The 19305-nt window shown below is 43.9% G+C and overlaps 1 protein-coding gene across 2 annotated transcripts in view; it reads left to right on the top strand.

The window, feature by feature from the left end:
* MYO5A (myosin VA) overlaps positions 1 to 19305 on the top strand; it is a 101121-nt gene that overhangs the window by 682 nt on the left and 81134 nt on the right. The gene's annotated exons all lie outside the window — the stretch shown is intronic.

Raw genomic sequence — 19305 nt, 5'->3', positions numbered from 1 at the left:
GGTGCGGCCGCTCGGTTATCGCCTTCAGGAGCACCGTGCCGCTCCTTGAGGAAAAACGGCTTCTACCACATTCTACGGCTTTGCTGTTCAGCTACGCTTTTTGGTGACACTGCACCTTTGGATTATGCTCTTCTGGCAGTCGTTCAGAAGCCCTGCAGTCAGCAGTGATGCGCAGCGTGACTCTCATATGCTCTTTAATCAGACGTTTTTCTAATCTTTTTGGTGTTATGTGTTAGTATCTTATCAGCTTCTGCCTGGAAACAGTTACTGTCCTGCGCATCTTGATGGCAAAGCCTGCAAATTGAGATGTGGAAATGGTTGTTTTCACCCCTAGCAATGCATTGTTTTCATTGCTCTGCCTTGAGCTAGTGCATAAATCTGAAAGAAATGACAGACAACAGGTCTTTAAGGGCAGAAGGGATGACAGAGGTCACTGGAATTGAGCAGGGCAGTACAGCATGGCAAACTCCAAATACTACTTTCGAAAGGCTTGCACAGTCAGAGTGTTGGTAGGAGGGCCACGCCATCTCCATCCTTGAGCCACTTAGAGAAATGCTCCAGAATTGTCCCCAGTCTAGCACTGTGCAGGGAAGGAAAGGAAACAGACTTTCTGTTTTGGCATGGATAAGTCACCGTGTTTGTAGTCCTCCCACTCAGGGTGGTGGGACAGCACAGTGGCTGCATCGGGACAAACCAAACTGGACAGTCCCTTCACAGGGCCTGCTTGTCTGTGTCTGACAGGTATATTTGTGTGGGAGACACTGAATGTCAGAGGTGAGGTGCATGCCTGCACCCCCAAAAGAATACTGACTGCATTAATGGTATGGCACACCTGGGTGTTTTGTGTCTCATACAAGAATACCTCTTTGAACTATCCCAAAGGGACGAAATTTACCACTCTGGTCAAGAGAGCAGTTGTACTGCAGAGTTGTTTCCAGGCCCCCAACAGACCTTCTCTGTGTAAGGAATTATTTTAGAAATGTGGTTTTGATTTCTCCCTCTCTGTTGATGTTCTTCTTATGGAATTAAAATGTCTCATAAAGTGTGGATCAGACTACTCTTGCTGGTTTTTTTTTCTTTTTTTAAATTTAATTTCCAACTTTGTCTGACCTTGAATTCACTGAGTGGTTGAATCCTTTGGTCAGAAACCGCTCCAAAAAATGTGGGTGTGGTGTTGTCCTGGAGCTGTGTTGCAGTGGAAAGCTCAAGGCCCCTTGTAATTCCTGAGGAGGGCCTGGCTCAGAGATGGGCAGGCCAGGGTAGGAAGCCTGCTCAGGAGAGACTCTGCTGTCTTCCCTCTCTGCTGGCTCCTTCCTCAAGTAATGGCAGCATGCTGCTTGAGCAGCATCCAGTGTCTCATCCTTGATTAGGTATCATAAATAATGGATTTAAGGTCCAAGCATGCTGAGGAAAAAAGAGCAAACACAAAGTGAGACAAGTGCAGGGATGATCCCGCAGGAGGGACTCGCTGGGTGATGAAGGCCAGTGAGATTGTGTCTGTGCTTCTCTCACACCACAGGCTGTTCTTGTCCTCTTTAGAGACATACAGAGGCATAGAGAGAATGAGTTTCACATCTTTTTTAACTGCTAAGCAGAGATTGTCATTCAGGGCAGCTGCTTAAAGTACCAGAGCTTCCAGTGTAGTATCAGCTCTTATTGTACGGTGTTGGCATAGATATTTTGCAGGCAAGCAGGGTCGGGGATGAATTTTCAGCCCATCGTTGCTGCTGTGTGCCCTGGAGCAAGAGCAGCTCTCTTACCCTCTCCCACTGCCCAACCTGTGTTTTTCAGGTGCCTGTGTTGGTGTAACTTGGAGCAATGGTTGGTGAAGTTATGTTAATGACTGGATGAGCAGTGTTGCAAAGAAGTTGTCAGCATTTCTTCAGGTGCTGTCTGAGAATGGCAGAACAGATTTATTTCCAGCTGTGAGTGGTGGAAGTGGGGCTCTCTGCTATATGCCCCAGTGTGTCCAGTTTGCCAGTAGGTTATCCTTCAAATTTGGGTTCTTTGCCTACCAACATAAAGCTAGCACCCAATCTCCCATCCACATATTGAAATAGCTGAAAGGAACTCTTATTTTTCCAAGCTATTTTTTCTTTGGTGTTAGAAACCAGCAATACAGAATTTTTTTTGTGGAAGTCATGCCACTCCTGTGAAAGCCCTACTGCTTGATTCATCCAGATGTGTTTCTAAATTTGGTGGCCATATAGCCAGCCTTGGAGTTGGACGTGGTTGTAGTTAATCTAGAAATTTGGATTTAAGTTAAAGGACTGGTTCAAGTGCACACAAACTAGTTGTGAGCAGTGAGCCCAAACCATGAGGCTTTGTATTCCTGTGCCCAGTGACTCTGCAAATTCAGACTCTGCTTGAGGGCATTAGCTTTAGTTTTGGGGTGAAGCAGCTTCAATCAGTTCCACATCTCAGGCATTCTTACTGAAAACATTGTGCTTTTGAGCCTTGTCCTGTTGGATATATGCCTCTGGCAAGTTGGTGGTCTTGCTGTAAGTTCATTTCTGGAAGTTTTGGTTCTTTGACCGTGCAAACAGGAGAACCTTGGTGTGGTTCCTGGATCATTGTAGCCCCACTGAGCAATGCTTGGATGTCACTGATCCATTTCAGCATTTCAGGAGCTGTTGACCAACAGCAGATATATACCTGCCTCTGCTGACCCATAAAAATTGGTAGGGACAATCTAGGCCATGTTCTGGCTTTTGTTGAGTGTAATTTGATTTCTGTGGAAATTAAGAACAAGGGAGAATGCTCTGCCTAGAATTGGAACTCATCTGCTGAAATGTTTTGTGTTTCAAGTCACCTCTGTGAGTTTCAGGGGTGTGAAACCAAGCCCCAACACATGCTCTTCTCGCCTGGACACAGAAATCAACAAAACAGATCAGACACGGTGTTCCTGCTGCCTCTTTTAACATCAGAGTGAAGAGGTGACATTTTTTTCTCTGTTTCCACCTATTTTTCCCTGGGTTTGAGTTGTTTCTCTTTCATGCTGTGTTTTCCTAGAGCGTGCTGCTTTGCCCTCTCGGGATTTCTGGTTCCCTTTTGTATGGCTGTGTACAGTGCACTGATTTATTTATTTATCCATTCAGTCAGAGATTCATTTATTTTCATTCTTGCTGCTACCAATGTGCTCCTCCCTTTCCATTATCTTTGAGATGAGGGGGAGCTGGCTCCAGCTAGCTTGGTCCTAGCATAGGGCCAAATCCAATTTCAGTGTTAGTGAGTGAAATGTTCCTTTGAACACAGAGGACTCAGTAAACAGTTTTCACTGGAGAGCATGGCCTGGGCAAGCTGGTCTCAGTAGCTGACCTTGAAATGGTTCAGTTTGAGGGTTTATGAGCAATAAATTGAGTTAGGGAAGTGTCAGAGGAAGCTGCATAGAACAAAAGCTGCTTGTGCTGTCCCCAGCCTTGCAAGTGGCCCTTTCTTGGTTTCCCGCGGCTGCAGCTGCTCTGGGGGTGAAGGCAGGGATATTGCAATGCTTGGCCTTCTCCTTTGCCTGTGCTGGCTGCTTGCAAACAAAAATGGCAAACAGGAGATTCTGACCAAGGAGTGGCTCTGCTTGGGCATGTTAGTGCTACATGGGGAGGGAAATGCAGCAAAAACCAACCTGAGCATGGGAGGGAAAATGGAACTATTTCAAAATTTCTGTACCTGTTAGTGGGATTTAAAAAAGAGCTGCTTTAATTATATAGTCCTGTATATTGCTGTGCAGGCTTGTTTTAAAGTAGATTCTTTCACCCAGTGTGGAAGAGGCCAATCCACACAGGAGTTGAGATATTTGACTTTAAATAAGTCAAATACAGCTACAGTTCTGCTTAGAAAGGGCTGCTGGGTGGCAAATCCACAAATTGCCAAAACTTCTCACTAGTTACACAGTTTAGCAAACAAAGGCATTAATGTTCATTGGCTACAAGTTACCTAGTTCCCTTATTAATTAGTATTCTGTCTCCTGTTGGTGAATGATTCTCTTGGTTCTCATGCTAAGTCTTGCATGCTCAGTCTGTCTCTCCTTTTGGGTTGGTGATTGATTTCTTGTTTTGGTGCTGTGTGCCCGTGGTCAGGATCTGCCCCTGCTGGAGTTACCTTTTACCCAGCCTGAACTGATTCAGCACAGTTGCTTGGGTGGCCTCTATCAGTTTCTTCCTTGTCTGGGGGTTCTGTCACGTGTCCTTGTGGCTCCTAAATTCTGCATTCTGTCGAAGAGAATCCTTTTCCCAAGCTTTGTAACCTCCCAGTAGGCCTGAGATCACTGGAGCAGGTCCAGCCCCAAACCTTAACAAGGCAATTCTAACCAGCAAATACTTTGTCTTTCAAACACCTGGACATCACTTAGAGCTTGTGAGCTGCTTCTCTTTCACAGATTAAATCTCCTTTTCTGTTGATAAGGCTTGAATCAGAGAATATCGTTGGGAAAACTTTTACATGTTCCACAATTCCCAGCAGAACTGTGATCTGAGTGTTCTGTGAGCCCTGGGCAGTAACCCTGTGTCTCAGAAGGTGACAGCTGGGTCCCTGCAGGGTGCTGGTGCCCACCAGTGCAGGGTGGCAGTCCTGGGGCACAGCTGGTGCTCCTGCCCTGCCTGGAGCTGCACGGATCGGGGCAGAGGGAACCAAAACTTGAACCGAACCTGAACTGTCAAGGCATTGCACCCCCCGACAGGGAGCCTTCACAGGATACTTTATAACTGCACTCTGCCTCTTCCTAAAACCCAGCACAGCAGAACAGGGAATAATATTTCAGTTCTTGCCTGCCTGGGGACCTGCTGTGTCCCTGGAATAAACACAGTGGCAGCTCTAGTGACAAGTCACAGTGCTGTGCACCCATTTTATTCCTATTGCCTTTAGACTAAAGGTGCTGAGCATTTAATTACCCAGCAGTCCAACAACACTTGGTTGAACCTACCCTTGACATTTTATTATGTTTTTGTAAAAAAACCCAGTTCCCTGTAGCCACGTGTCAGCCACAGCAGCTGAAGGAACTGAGAAAGCTCTCAGCTTTCCAACAGCACTCTGTGAGGTGTCAGCAATCTCTTGGTGAAACAAAATGTGAGGTCTGGGGAGCAAGGCAGGCCATGGTCTGAGCTGGAGCCCCCTCTGCCCCAGAGCTGCTCCCCTGGGTGCTGAGCTTGTCTGGGGGAGGAGATGGGGCCAGAGACACCGAGCTGAGGGCCCACAAACAGCTTCTGGGAGGGTGCCTCATGGAACACTGCAGCATTGTTTGGAGCTACTTTTGGGGATTATTAATCTATAAATAGATTTATATTTTAAAATGCTCTTCTTTTTTTTTTTTTTCTTTCTGTAGACCTAATCTTGAAAGTTGAGTTCTTTGTTACATGTAAAGGTCCCATTTATAATAATTTGTCTTATTTCTTCAGTTCTTTGAGTATCATGTTAAAACATTTACCTGGTGATATTAGTGGATTATGTGGGATCCCCCCCAGTTTGTCACCAGCAATAATGTCTGTATATGGAGCTGCCACTGGTCTGTTTCTACTGCAGGGATTTTATAGCATGTACCACATGGGTTAAGGAATGGATTGCTCTTATCTTCTAGATAAATAAATGATCAGATAAAGTGCTGCCAAGCTCCTGCTATGTCAGAAAATGTGTGTAATGACCACCATGATTATCTTTGGTTGAGACAGAGAGCTCCAGGTTGGGTTGTAAGGGATGTACAGATGTACCCAACTCTTAGGGTTTGCTTGTGGTGCCTTTGGAAGTTTAATTCTCTCCATGTGTTCTAATAACAATGTAGTTTGTCTTTATGAGACTTATTGCCTAATCTGCCTTGAAAAGCAAGTATTTTTGTTATTGAAATGTGCTTATTGAGCCAGCTGAATTGGAGGAAGTCACACAAATGTCCAGTATCACATGGCTGCAGTTTCTGGGCAGCCTATTTTTAGTAGGATTTTTTAAAAAGCAAGAAGTGCCAGTGAGGTTTAGCAGTGGTGGTTTGTGCTGTGAGGGAAGGCAGTGTGCAGCTGGCAGTCCTGCCATGGGGCTGTGCACACCTCCAGGAGCTTGGCATGGCCTGCAGGGACACTCACAATGACAGAATGGGTCACAGTGGGTCATCCCAGAGCACAGGGCTCCAGATTGTGCCCCAGTGGTTCTGATTACGTGGAGTGAGGGAGATCCACACCCTCTCTGTGTGTTCCAGTGCTCAGCCACTGCCCACTAAAGAAGTCCTTCCTCATATTAGCTTGGAGCTTCTGAGCATCAGTTCCTTCCTGCTGGCTCTTGTTGTGGTGCTCAGCACCACTGAGAAGAGCCTGGTCCATCCTCTTGGCACCTCCCCTTGTGTAGGGGCATAGAACATAAGGAAATACAGTGTAGAAAGGAATCTCACCCCTAAGCAGCTGCAGCTGGGCCAATTATCAAAGATTAGGAACAGGCCTGACTTTAACAGGCCACAGCTGTAACCAATGAGGAGAAGATGCTATAAAAGAGTGGGGGTTGGTTGAAAAGGGAGCTGGAGTCAGTTGGGTGCTTTGTGAAGAAGAAAGAGTCAGTGCTCTGAGGAGCTGCTCATGAGACACACCAAGAAGGTTTGGAACTTTTGTGAGAAGGAGACAACAGCATGGAACCCTGCAATGAGAGGACAACACCCTATAGATATTTATACACATTAATGTATCTATTTTATTCATGCAGTAATTTATACACACTCATTGAATCTGGGGTTCATTCCTTGACAGCACAAATTATACACTGTCACCATCCTATTTTCTGAGAAATCCTCTTTGCCCAAGGTTTCTCTCCTGGGAAGCTGAGAAGCCTCAGAGAAAAAGGAAAACAATATTATCTCATTTGCTTCTCCTGTGTTTTGCTGCTTTGGAATGTGGTTTGGAGATTGGTGATTAATTTAAAACAATTCACATGAAACTAATCAAACAACCACCTGTTGGTTAAACAATCATGGTCCAGCTGTGTTGGACTCTGAAAGGAGTTTTTCATTATTATCTTTTAGCCTGCTGTAAGGATGCTTTCTCTATTCTTTAGTATAGTTTAGTATAGCATTCTTTAATATACTATAGTATCATAAAATAATATATTAGTCTTCTAAGAACATGGAGTCAGATTAATAATTTCCTTCCTGCTATGGGGGACCCCAAAAATACCACAATACACAAAGGAAATATGTAAGTACTGAAGTTTTGCTTGTATTCCTGGGGTCTTTGACAGCTGCATGTCTGTATGAGCACCTGTACAGGTGTTGCTGGTGTGGCTTGGCTAGAGGGGAGATGATGGACCCAGTTTTGCTTTGTGCTGTCCAGCAGCAAGAGCTGCTCTGATAAAAGTGAGTCAGGGTTTGTTTTGAACCACCTCACCCTGCTGTGTGTGAAGTTAGGAATGAGCAGAGTCTGAGGTCCTGTGCCTGGCTGGGTTTTCTTTCCCGTGCTGGAGGGTGCAGAGGTCGTGTCTGAGCTGATGCTGTGCTCACTGTAGTGGAGCAGTGTTTCCTGCTGTGTGTGTGCTGCTTGACTCTGGCAGGCAGGATTTGAGCAGGGTTTGGGCCCAGGGCCAAGGAGCAGCGTTTGGGCAGGGCTGTTGTTCCTGCTGCTTCATTAGCAGCCTACTCCAGTGAGCTGGAGCAGCAGAATGGACCTTCTGCTTCTGAAATAGCAAGAAAGAGCTGCCTATCTGTGTCCATAATAATAGGTGGTTGTTGTTGCAGGGAAATGTGGTGTTATGGTCAGAAATAAACCCTTGGTTCTTGGAAATTTGCATCGTGTCTGTGACATTGACATTTTCATCAAACTGTGTCTTTCTGCTTATTTCCATGGACTATAACCCCACTCAAGATATGCTAGGACAGGGGTGATGTTTCTAAGAGTTTGGCTGGCTCAAATTGGCATCAAACTTTTAACTAAGTGGGAATGCACAAGGTGTGAAATTAAACCTGTTATCTCAAAGTCGTGGGGGACAGAAAGTTCAAAGTGTTATGAATTCACTGGCTCTTTGTACAGTAACTTTCCCTTTTGCTGGCTTTACTTTGAAGCTGGAGTTGTGTGATTGGGTTTAAGGCCCTGTTTGCCAACACTAGTGGCAAGGTTTGGTGACTCCTGGCAGAGAGCAGTGCTACACCCTTTGCCCAGGACTGCATCATTGCCTCCTTGTTCTCTGTTCTTGGCTTTGCTTAACCCTGGCTTTGCTCGAGGCTGATACTGCAAAGATTTCTCTTTATCCTGTGTGAGTAATCACACATTGCTTAATTTTATGCTTTGAAATGGAGCACATGAACCTGAAAGATCAAGCCCTTTATTTCTTCTTATGGCAGGGAAATAACTTTGCTGTCCTACAGCTGTTAGGAATGATTTGTGCAGGAAAACAAACTAAAGCATCCTGGGGATGTCTCTTGTCCAGTTCTCTGAGGAAAGCTCAGTGTATGCAGCACTGCAGTGAGTTAGGACCTGTCTGCTTAAAGCCCAGGTTTAATGTTTAATAACCAGAGTGTATTTTCAGCAGAAACCTCCACATTTAGGACCCTGCCATCTTATGGTGCCACTCATCTTTTAGCACAGTCTGTGTCTGCAATGTGCTCCAGCCAAATGTGAGATGGTTCAGCTGGACTGCCCAGCACTGCACAAACATGAAAACCACAGAGTTATCAAGCTGATGATCTTGGTGATTTGGGGATCTTCCTGGACATCCAGGTCATAACCTGGGCCTTTTCTGTCACAGTACAGCTGCTTTGCTTCTAGTTGCTTTGCAGCTAGTTGCAGTATTTAGTTGTTTGTTTCTGTCTGTCAGTCTGTTTATATACAAATGAAATATAAAGAAGTAGTCAATGCTGTTAAAACAACTTGTGTGGGTTCAGTGTGGGGTTTTTTGTTGTTGTTTTGGGCATTTTTATTTGTTTTTTTTTTTGTTTATTTCTTTGGTTTTTTGTTTCATTTTGGTTTTCTTTTTTTTTTTAAAGAGGCTAAGTAGTCAGTGTGGTTACATTAGAGAGTGCCTTCCTTGCTGAATTGTGGATATTTAGGAGCTCCAAGGTAAGCACAGGAAACATTAGGCACTCCTAATGAAGTTTAAAGACTTCAGCTGAGTGTCTGTGGATTGCAGATATTGACCCAACTTTTAATGTGAGCATCTGCAAATTTTAATGTAAATTTTGAAGAAGGTGCAAAGGGATTACTTACAGAAGCAGAGATCTTGTGTTTTACCCATTCTGTCCTCCTCAGTGGCATGGATTTAGTTTCTTTGGCCTGTTAGCCAGGAACAATAGCAAGATCTTTCCCTGAATGATAGTAATGCTATGGAGGTACTTGAGGCTGGGGTAAAGCTTCTTGGAATGTTGAAGGAAAAGAAGGGACAAACATAATACCAAAAAACAAAGATGAATTAAAAGTCCCCGTGATCATGAATGGTTTGAGGGAGCATTTTAAAGATTAAACTGGAGCAGAGTCACTCAGAAATGCAGGATGCAGCTGTGTTTTTGTGTCTGTCAGCTCCATGCCATTTGGTGAAAGTTGTGGCTACTTTCTGAGCATCTTGAAAGCTGTTGCATTTCCCTCACTGCTCACCAAGCCTCCATTTTTTCCTTTTAGCCCTGCTTCAGGTGTGGCTGCAGGTAGGTGAGGCTGTTAGGGGGATGCTCATTGCCCCTGGCCATTAGCAGATGTGGCTTGCTGGGGTTGTTTAGCTCTCAGGAGGCAGTGGGGAGGGCTGAGAGCAGACTCTTCCACCCTGCTGCTCTGTGGCCTGATGAGAGCCCTGGCTTTGAGATCAAATGTAAGGGCTGAAGCAGCATTGCTTTGAAGGGCTCTCATTCTGGGTAGCAGCTGCCACAGGGTAAGTTTGGCATGTGATCTGTCATGTTGTTTTCCAAGGTGCTCTATGGGTAGATGTAAACTGCATGTTTCTAGTTTGGCAGTCCTAAAGATGGAAAAACAGGGACTTCTCATTTGAATGATGTGCATACCCATGGCTATGAAAATCATAAACCCTTGCTCCAATTACCAATGGTGTCCTTGAGTTCTTCCATTTGATGATCATAAGACAAGAGAGTTTTGCAACTGCTTTGTGGTTTACAGGAGGACACTCTTGAGCTTTGTAGAGCTGGAGAAGTAACCTAAAAATACTATGAGGCAGTCTAACAATGAGGGAATTCATTGCCCCAACATGGCTTGTCACACGTTACTCTCTGCAGACTCCATGGGTTATTCATAAGTATCTTTAAAGCAGATGACCTCAGTTGTTTTGCTGAGGAAACCAGAGAGAGATTCCCAAGTTGCTTTATGAATTAGTGTGCACCAACACAAGAGAGATGGAAATGTGTTCCATGGAGATTGAGCCTGTTTTGCCTGGAAAGGAAACAGCAGCTGCCTCTGAAAGTGCTGGGAATGTCTGTTGCAGGAGATATGGCATGGAAATAGAAGTTTTAGACTATATGTATGTTAAAGTAAGTAGAATATGTTCAATTGTTTTCTTGGTTTTCACATAGGCTTATAGGTCTGTATAGCTGCATGTAAGTGCTTACTAGTATCGTAGTATTGCAGTATAAGGGTTTATTAATAAGGATTTGAGTTGAGTTTGGACTTAGGATCTTGGAGATACATACATGACTATTTCAAACATGCCAGTCATTAAATTAATTGTTCAGGAGATGGTCTCACTTAGAAAAAAATCTTGCAAGAGGAGAAGCAATTGCAGAAGTTGTTAGAATTTCATGTGTGGATGCTCCTTGTCCCTGTGACAGTCTCACATATCAGAAATGTAAAGCTGATGTGAACTTTTTGCTAACAATCAAAGAGAGAACACTTGTAGAGAAAAGCAGTGGAATATGAATGTGGTGTATGCTTGAGAGTTGGCTTCAGCTGGTGTGACAGGGTGCAGTGTCCCCCTGTGCAGCACAGAGGTGTTTCCCATACCCATCCTGCAGGCTCAGGTGCTCACAGCCAGCACAGCCCCTGCTCCTTGTGCCCGAGGGGCTGGTCAGGGCAGGGTGACAGGAATGGCTGCTGCTCTTGCTGGGGGCTTTGCAGAGCAGCTCTGTGGCCACTGGCCCCAGTTCTGCTTCCACAGCTTCCCCCAGGTGTTGTGGAGGAGGAGCAGCTCCTGGGGAGGTTTGGCTGTGCTCGCTGGTTTTGGGTTTGAGCTCGCCAGGTCACTCATATCAGGCCACTCTGGTTTCCTTGGGTGGGGACTTGCTGTAATTACTGTTAATTTCCCATGAAAAACTGGTGGCACTAAATGTGGCTCCATTAGATGTGCTTCACTGGTGTCAGTTTGCTGCTGTAGTAGGGCAGAAAGGTGTCTGGGTGGCAGCTGCACTCTGGGTTAGCTGGGTAAAACAGAGCTTTTACTGACTTAGCTTGAGTTATTCAAGGAGAACTAGTTTTAATGATGCACCTGCATCTCAGCTGGGGCTTCTGTGTTGGCCTAACAAAAAATACTGAGTTAATCTTTGCCTTTTAAAACCTCAGTTTGGTGTTTTACTTCAAATGTGGCTTTTTGGGGGGCTAGGATTAAGTAAAAACAAGATGATGCTTTTGGACTTGAGCTCAACTTTACAGAAAGACACTCAGAAAAGTACTGCATTAATCTACTCTCATATCTATTTCTTTTCATTTTTAACTTTAAACTTTCACAGTTAAGTCATCAACTGTCCATGCTCCAGCTGTTTTACAGATAGCAGAAAACATGGCCTTATTTCACCTCTGTGACCTAGGTGAGCAGTTATGGCCCCACTGCTTCTTTCTCAGTCAGTTTTTGGTACTCCAGTGCTGTGGCACAGTGCAGTGCATCTGTCTGATCAATACAGCCTTTTGTTATCCCATCCTGCATAAGGAAGTTCTGGATGCCCAGATAAAGCCCTGGCAGGGCTGCAGAAGGCTCTGTGCTGGGACAGGGGCAGGGAGGGGAGTTTGCTCCTGTGTGTGAGAAGCAGGAGCTGCAGGCAGCCCCTGGGGCTGCCTGGGAGCAGTGACTCAGGGATTCTGCCTCCTGAGGTTTCTAGAAACTCCAGGGAAATAATTGTAGAAAGCTTCTGGAAGGTCTTCAGTCCATCTGAGGACTTGACAAAGTGAAATCAGCATTTCATTGTGTGACATCAGCATGAAAAACACGGAAGGAACATACTCAGTCTGGGCTGAATTTGGAAGTTATGTCTGTTTCTGCATTTATGCTGTCAAGTCTTTATTATGGCTTGCATCATCTTGATGTTGAAACAAAATCCTGCAGCCACTTGTTTTATTTGCCCTTACAATGTTTGTGTTATTGAATCTTAAGTTTAGACACCCATGCAGTTAATTGTGTTCAGTATCTTTTTGTGTTCTTAGGTGTAGGCTATTTTAAAGTTTTTAAATTGGAGCAGCAATCACTGTAAGCACATAAACATGAAATCATACATCCTTTCCCTAGTGAGGTTTCTTCAGTGCAACAAGTCTCATTAGCTGAATATTCAGGGTAACTGCAGTTGTTTCATTTGCCCATAAATTTCTTGTGGCCACTCTTGTACAATTTTTGTAACATGTTTTTCAGGTTGGAGGAATTGTGAGTTTTAAGGCAGACTTATAATTAACTTATTTTTGAAATCACTAGCATATAATTCCTTGTTGGCCTCCATTCTGGTGGTATGGATCAAAATGCAATACAGCATTTGCTTCTCTGTGTGGGTATGACCCCAAATGAAATTTTACCCCAAATGAGTCAGAATATTTTCCTGTCTCTTGGTCTGAAATAGGTGTCACACTTCTGCTTCATGTTTTTGCAGCTCTTATTGTGGTTTTTCAGCTGTTTTATGTCTCAAGCAGTTCCCAGATCATTGCTGGGTTTGATCTCACTGTTAGTGCCGTATTTTCTGGAGATTCTTCAGAGCTGCATTCGTTCCTTTGACAGGTCTAGAAATCAAAACTCTTTCAAGCACAAAATTTCCTTCAGCACTGCTGTTTCTGTGAATGTATATCTTTAAGCCTGGTTTACTTTAAATGAGCTTTTTTGTTTTTGGAGAAACATACTGAATTAAATGAGAACAGCATCTGCATGGAGCAAGATAGCAGTGCTGCTGTTTCACTGAGGGTTTGTGGTGAGTTATTTGCTGATGACTGGTGGAGAATGGACTGGTGGTGAATGGAGTTGGGCAGGTGGGGAGCATCACTGAGCTATCCCACGTGGGCTGGTGGGAGTGGCAGGGACACAGGGAAGGATGGGAAGGATGTAGCTGTTCTTCTCTTCTAGCAGCCTGGCCAGTTCTCTTTGTGAAATGTCCATTTTCTCGGTGGTTGATCCTAGAGCCCTGATCAAGCCCTCTCAGAAGCACCATCAGAAACCCAGGCAGGGCTGCAGGGGTTCCCATCTCTGGGATCCAGCTGCTGGCATCACACCTGCAGTAGGGACAGGGTGCAAGGTGCAGCTGTGGCCCCTGGCTGAGGGGGGCTGCAGCCTGTGACAGGGCAGCTGTGACAGCCACAGCAGCTGACCAGGGCTGCTCCTGCATGCACCACCTTAGGGGGCTGAACGGGCAGCATTTTGATAGCTGAAGTGTTGTTTGGGTTAGTAACAGCTGGTTACAGGCCACATCTGTCTCCCTCTGTATGACATTTTGAAGAGACAGTCAAGTAATTCTACATAAAATGTAGAAAGCTGTGTTCTTAAAGGTGTAGAAAATGCTGAACTTTTAAACATTTCATATGTTTTAACTCCTTAAAAATGTTTTGTAGGACCATTGTACCAGTTGCAACCTTGGAACAGAACTCTTCTTTGATAGATTTGGTAATTTAAAGTAAAACTGTGTTTTTTGGCCTTGATGTCAGGCCCAAGGTGTAGATTAGCAGGGTGGTAATTTTCTCTGAATTTCAGTGTACATAGATATCCTATATTTGGGATTTAGCTTTTTTTGCATCCTTTTGAAGGAAGGTAAGGTTTCAGCCATGTAAATCAATGTTTCTCCAGTGGCAGATGATGCAGACCTTGCTGCAGTGGATCTGTGTGGGATGCTGACAGTTTTTGCTTGTACCTTGTACAGTCAGGGCGTGTTTGGCAAAGGACAAGTGGCTTTTGTTGCTGCAAGCCCCCAGGCCCCAGATACAAAGAATACTTTGTAAGAATGCTTAAAGGAAGTAAAGAAAGGAGGGTGGGGGCTTTTATAGCCTTATGATTCAAATGTAGGGGATATTTACAGGGTAGATGAAGTTCTCAAGTACAACAGATTTTTTCCCATTGTGATTCCAAGAGTTTCCTTGTGCATGGTGAGGGCTGCAGTGCCTTACCTGTGAGCCAGGCTTGCAGACCAGTATCAGTGGTTTGCAAAGTCATAGTGTGATATCCTGATATCCTGGGGGGTAGCTCAGAGCCTGGTCACTGCTGTCCCCTGGATTCCTCTGGATTTGGGAGCTCTGCTTGTGGCTGGTCAGGGAATTCCCATCAGACAGAACAGCACAGGGCTTTTGGTCTTCCTGTGAGGTCAGCTAACTATGAGGGATTGTTGTTCAGATAAAACATTAATACTGATTATCACTTATATTTCCCCTGCTGTATATCATGATATAAATTTCTTTGCAAATTAATTCTGGCCTTAAACTCTACAAGAGGTTTGTGAATAGTTCTTGCTGAGCAACAAGACAGAAAATGTGCTCCATGCCCAAAGAGTGCTACTGCCTTTAAGAAAACTATAATTTCTATTTGTTGGTTTGTTTTTTTTTGTTTTTTTTTTGTTTTTTTCAAAATTAATGATTTCATTTCCCTCTGGCCCTCAGAAGAATTAAGGTGAGTTGGTCAGAGGTTTTACAGCAGCCCACTTGTCATGGGGATGCTCTAGTTTCCAATCCTCCCTGGTCACTTGGCATTCTTATGAGGGATGAGTAAAGTCCTGTCTGACTTTCCAGAGTGCAGGCAGCAGCACCCTGATAGCAGGAGTGCAGTGTGTCCTTGGGACTGCCCATGGAGCACAGCATGGGTGGCACAAATTTGAGTGGTTTCAGCAGTGGGAGAAACAGGACTTCCTCCTGTGTGAGTGATCATGATCTCTTTGCAGGAGATCCAGACTGGTCAAGTCAAGGCTTGTGTTTGCCTGTTACTCACCTGGCTGTTGATCTGCTTCTGTAGAGCTTATAAAAACTAAACTTTGCTGTTTCAAGTATTTCTAGGCTCAGTATTTTTATCTTTGGTGGTGGCACTGGGAACCAAGCATAGGGAAAAATATGAAGCTGAAAGGAAATTGTTCTAATAGCATCAAATTGTGTTTCCAAAGCAACCCCAGCCAAGGAAATCCCAAGAAATCCTTTTGTAATGACTTTGTATTTTGCAAAGATCAGTTCAACACTGCTGCAGTGTGAACTTTGACTTTGTGCTCTGTCTGCCCCTTCCTAGCAGAGACTCTTCTTTGTCCAGCCTAGCAGTGCAGCCTGCTCTCTCCAGGTGGCCATGTTCAGTCAGCAGCAAGTTCACATTGAATAATTTTGGTGAGATTTGGCTTTGACTTTCACCAGCTGTTGCTGTTCCACTGGCCCCTTCAGCCAGGGCTGCCAGAATTGATGGTGTCTCTTTGATCCAGACATAAATGAGCTGCTTTATTCCTGCCCAGACCCGAGGTCCTCCTTGAAAGGGAGCGGAGCAATGTCTCTCGTATTTCTTGTCATGGTTAGCATGTGCAAGACTGTGGGTTTTGAGGCTGTCTGCAAATAAAAAAAGAGATGATCCCTGCTGGAGTGAAAATCATACCAGTTCCCTTGGATGTGTAGGTCGTGCTGAGAAACTTGGGACAGCTTTCTCTGAGTTGAAATTTCCTTTTTCCTTCTAGGATGTAGCTCCTTTAATGAACTCCTGCAGCTCTTGGGCACAGAGCTGTTGAGCTGGGGAGATAGCTGTATCTCCTTCTTGTGTGTTTGTGGTTGTGCAATGGAAGCACAGAACTATTTGCCTGCTGCTGAGACTGCTGAGCTGCTTGCATTGCTAATTCTGTTCTGTCAGCAATGGCAATTAGAGCTTCAAGAGGTTAATAGCTCAGGAGAGAGGCTTTGTGAGTCAGATGGTCTCATTTGATAGATAATTGTTTGTCTGCTGATTTCTTCATGTGATCTAAGATGAAATCACGAGGTATGATAGAATACTGTGATTTTCTATTATATTTTCTTATTATGTAAAGTTGTAGTAACCCAGCCAACCTTCTGACCCACCAGTAAGACCTGAAAACTTCTGTGTTTGTTTCTGCTGTGAATTCTCTTTGAGTTGATTTATAGATGTCCATAAACTATTGCCCACCTTGTCCTTCCTTGAACAAAGTACAGCACTTCACACTTCCAGGGCATTTTGGAGATGCTGTTTCTTTATGTTGGTCTGCTGAGGCTGGAAGAGAGTCTAGGCAGGAAACTGAGGTCTGAAATAGTCCTGTCATTATGCGTTTAATTTTTTATTTCTCTTCTGAATTCCAGGACATCTCCTTGGTGTCCCTTGTGTTTTAGTCTGCCTTTCAGTCTGGTTGGGGTTAAGAGGTGTCCTGGAGGTGCCCTTTGTGTCCTCCCCAGCCTCTCCCATCCTGCACCTCAGTGCAGTCCAATCATACCCACAGCAGGAGGATAGCAAAGCTCATTTATTTGAGGATAGCAAAGCTCATTTATTTGAGCCAAATCAGTACTGAAATATAAAGTGCAAGTGACACTTGTGGTAAACTTGTGCTAACATGAAAGGTAACATTATTTATCTAAAATTTTTATTTCATGGTCTTTTCTGGAGTAAGTCATAGTTGTATCTCCCCTGTCAGAAGTTTTATTTTGGTGGTGCAAAATTTGCCTTGAACTCCCTTGAAGAGTAATGTATTCATGGATCATAATTAGGATGATTGAACTAAAATTCATCTGATTCTTGCTGTAATTTATATTGTCATTTCAGTGCTAGAATTGTAGACAGCATAGTCATTTTTAAACTAGAATTTCCTTCCCTTTTTAGAAGGCTGATTTGTAAATCAGTGGCTCTAGAATTTTATCTTATTTTAGCCTTATTCTAATGTTATCATAAACCCTATTTTTATATGCTAGTGAGTAAAGAGGGATGAATAGCAGATATCAGAGTAAGGTATTTCCCAAGAGAGGCCCTTGGTCCTGTTTCCACCATTGCTGGTGCCTTGTTTTCTTCTGTAGGGCTGGATCCCAGTAAAGGCCAGGCAGCAATGGAATTTTAGTACCAACTGATTATATAAAAGCATGAAAATCTGATTTTGCAAAACATTCTGCTCAGTTAATGAGGTGAGAATGTTGAGAAATGATTCAGTACTTATAATTAGGAACATCTCTCTCTCTCCTCCCACCCATTCCTTTTACCAGGTGTTTTCTTTGGCAGGGATTTAAGGCTAGGCACTGGTGCTGGAGATGAAAAGCTGCAGCCTGGTGCTCATAGGATGGCTTTAATATCTGTAGGGTTGTGTCATGGAAGGTTCTGCTGTCTGTAGTGCTCTGTTTCTGTGGTGATCTGTTTTCTGCTTTCTCTTTCCCTTCTCTAGATGGTATCAAATGTACAGTTTTAGCTGGAGAAATTAAAGATGCTTGTTCCATCCTGCCATGGATTGCAGAGTTAGAAACTGCTACACAGCATTTGGTGCTTCAGGTTATCAGCATTTGTCTTTCAGGCTGCTGCCTTTCTTAGGTCAGGAAACTTTTCTTAGTGTAGCCTAAAGGAATCCAGCCTGCTGATTCCTTCTGCTAAGCATTTAAATGCTTCCCTCTTCCACATTGACTTTGCTTTCTGTTAATTCCTTGGAAGGAATATCCTATCAGAAATATTGGGGGTGGGGAAGCTCTGCATCTTGGGGATGGAACCTGGTCAAAGTGTGGAATGCATTCAGTCTGATGCTGGAGCATCTTTTGTTAAACTGAAAAAACTTACCTGATTTCTGACAGGCTTTTGGTTTTTAGTTTTTTGTTTTGATGGTGGTTTTTTTTTTTTAATGAAAGAATTCTGAGAACAGGTGTATTGTGCTATGTTTGAATATATGGATCTTATGAATTATTGATTTTAGGATTTGGAATTGTGATTTGAAATTACCATTATATGAAATCATGAGTTTATGATTGATGAAGTTTTACAAAGTGTCTTTTGTTTCAAACAAAGTGGAAAGGAAAGAAAACATTGTTCCTTAGCCTGCTGCTTTATTTTAATATGGCACCTCTATGGTCAAGTCCTGTTTAATTATTTTGGACTTATTATGGTTTGTGCTTGCATTGCACAGACACTTGTTAGCACAGACCTTCATTTCACCCCAAAGTTCCTTGCCTTGTGAATTGGGGATCCAGAAGGGCTGAAAGCAGCTTGTCCAAGTGCCCAAGCCCTGCCTTCTGCTGCTGCTCTCCTCTGTTGTTACACAGGGCTCTGTGACTGGCAGCAGCACACGCTGAGTGATTGCTTTGGGCATCTTCTGCTTTTCAAATCATTTATCTCCTGGGGAGAAGGGAAAAGATTATATAAATAATAAAGTAATGTAGCACTTTTGCACTGAGAACATTGGCAAATACATATGAAATTAACAAAATTCAAAGAAAAAAACAAGCCTCACAAGCACAAATTGGCTACCAAGAGCAAAGCTTCTTGTCTGTGTATGAAGTAGATTCTTAGGGCTGGCAGCAGCAGCCAGTGATGATGGAGAGAAGCCAGGTGTGGGAGCATGACATGCTGTGTAGTGGGAATGATGAAAGTGAGCTTTTATTTATTTCTTTCATTTTCTTTCTCCTTGTTTGTGTGTGTGGGCATAAGCTGTGCAGGAGCTGTGGGGGTGAAGGCAGAGCTTTGGAGGCTGCCATGTGCTGGGGGTAAAACCATTGGTTTGGGCTGCTGTAATTCCCCATGTGCAGTGTTCCTAAGGATCATCACAGGTATGGGAGACAAATTGCATCCTGCAATTCAGAATTGCTGCAGGAGCTGAGCCTCCCTGGCAGCCCCAGCTGGGCAGGTGCACCTCCCTCTGCTGGGCTGGGCTTCAGGGCTGCTCTGCACTGAGAGCAGCAGGCACAGCTGCCCAAGGGCTTTGCCTGGGGTGCCAGGGAGAAGCACAGAGAGAAGAAGAGAAAACAATTCTTATCTCTGTTCACTGCTCCCGTTTTTGCACATGTGGAATGTGTTATGGAGGTTTTTTACCCAAGTGATTTGTGAATTGGACACAGGTGAAAGTTGCTTAGAGTGATTAGCCAATCACTCAAAAGTGTCTGTCTGGAAACAGTCATGGGTTTTTTGTTTAGTATAGTATCTCTTGAGTATAGTATTAATATAGTATTAATGTAATATAGTATATAATACTAATGTAATATAGTATAAGCTTTTAATTATAAAATCTAACTATAATTTTATATATAATATATGAAATAT

Source organism: Agelaius phoeniceus, chromosome 13 (assembly GCF_051311805.1).
Source record: "Agelaius phoeniceus isolate bAgePho1 chromosome 13, bAgePho1.hap1, whole genome shotgun sequence".
Classification (NCBI taxonomy): Eukaryota; Metazoa; Chordata; class Aves; order Passeriformes; family Icteridae; genus Agelaius; species Agelaius phoeniceus.
This window is presented reverse-complemented; position numbering and strand designations above follow the sequence as displayed.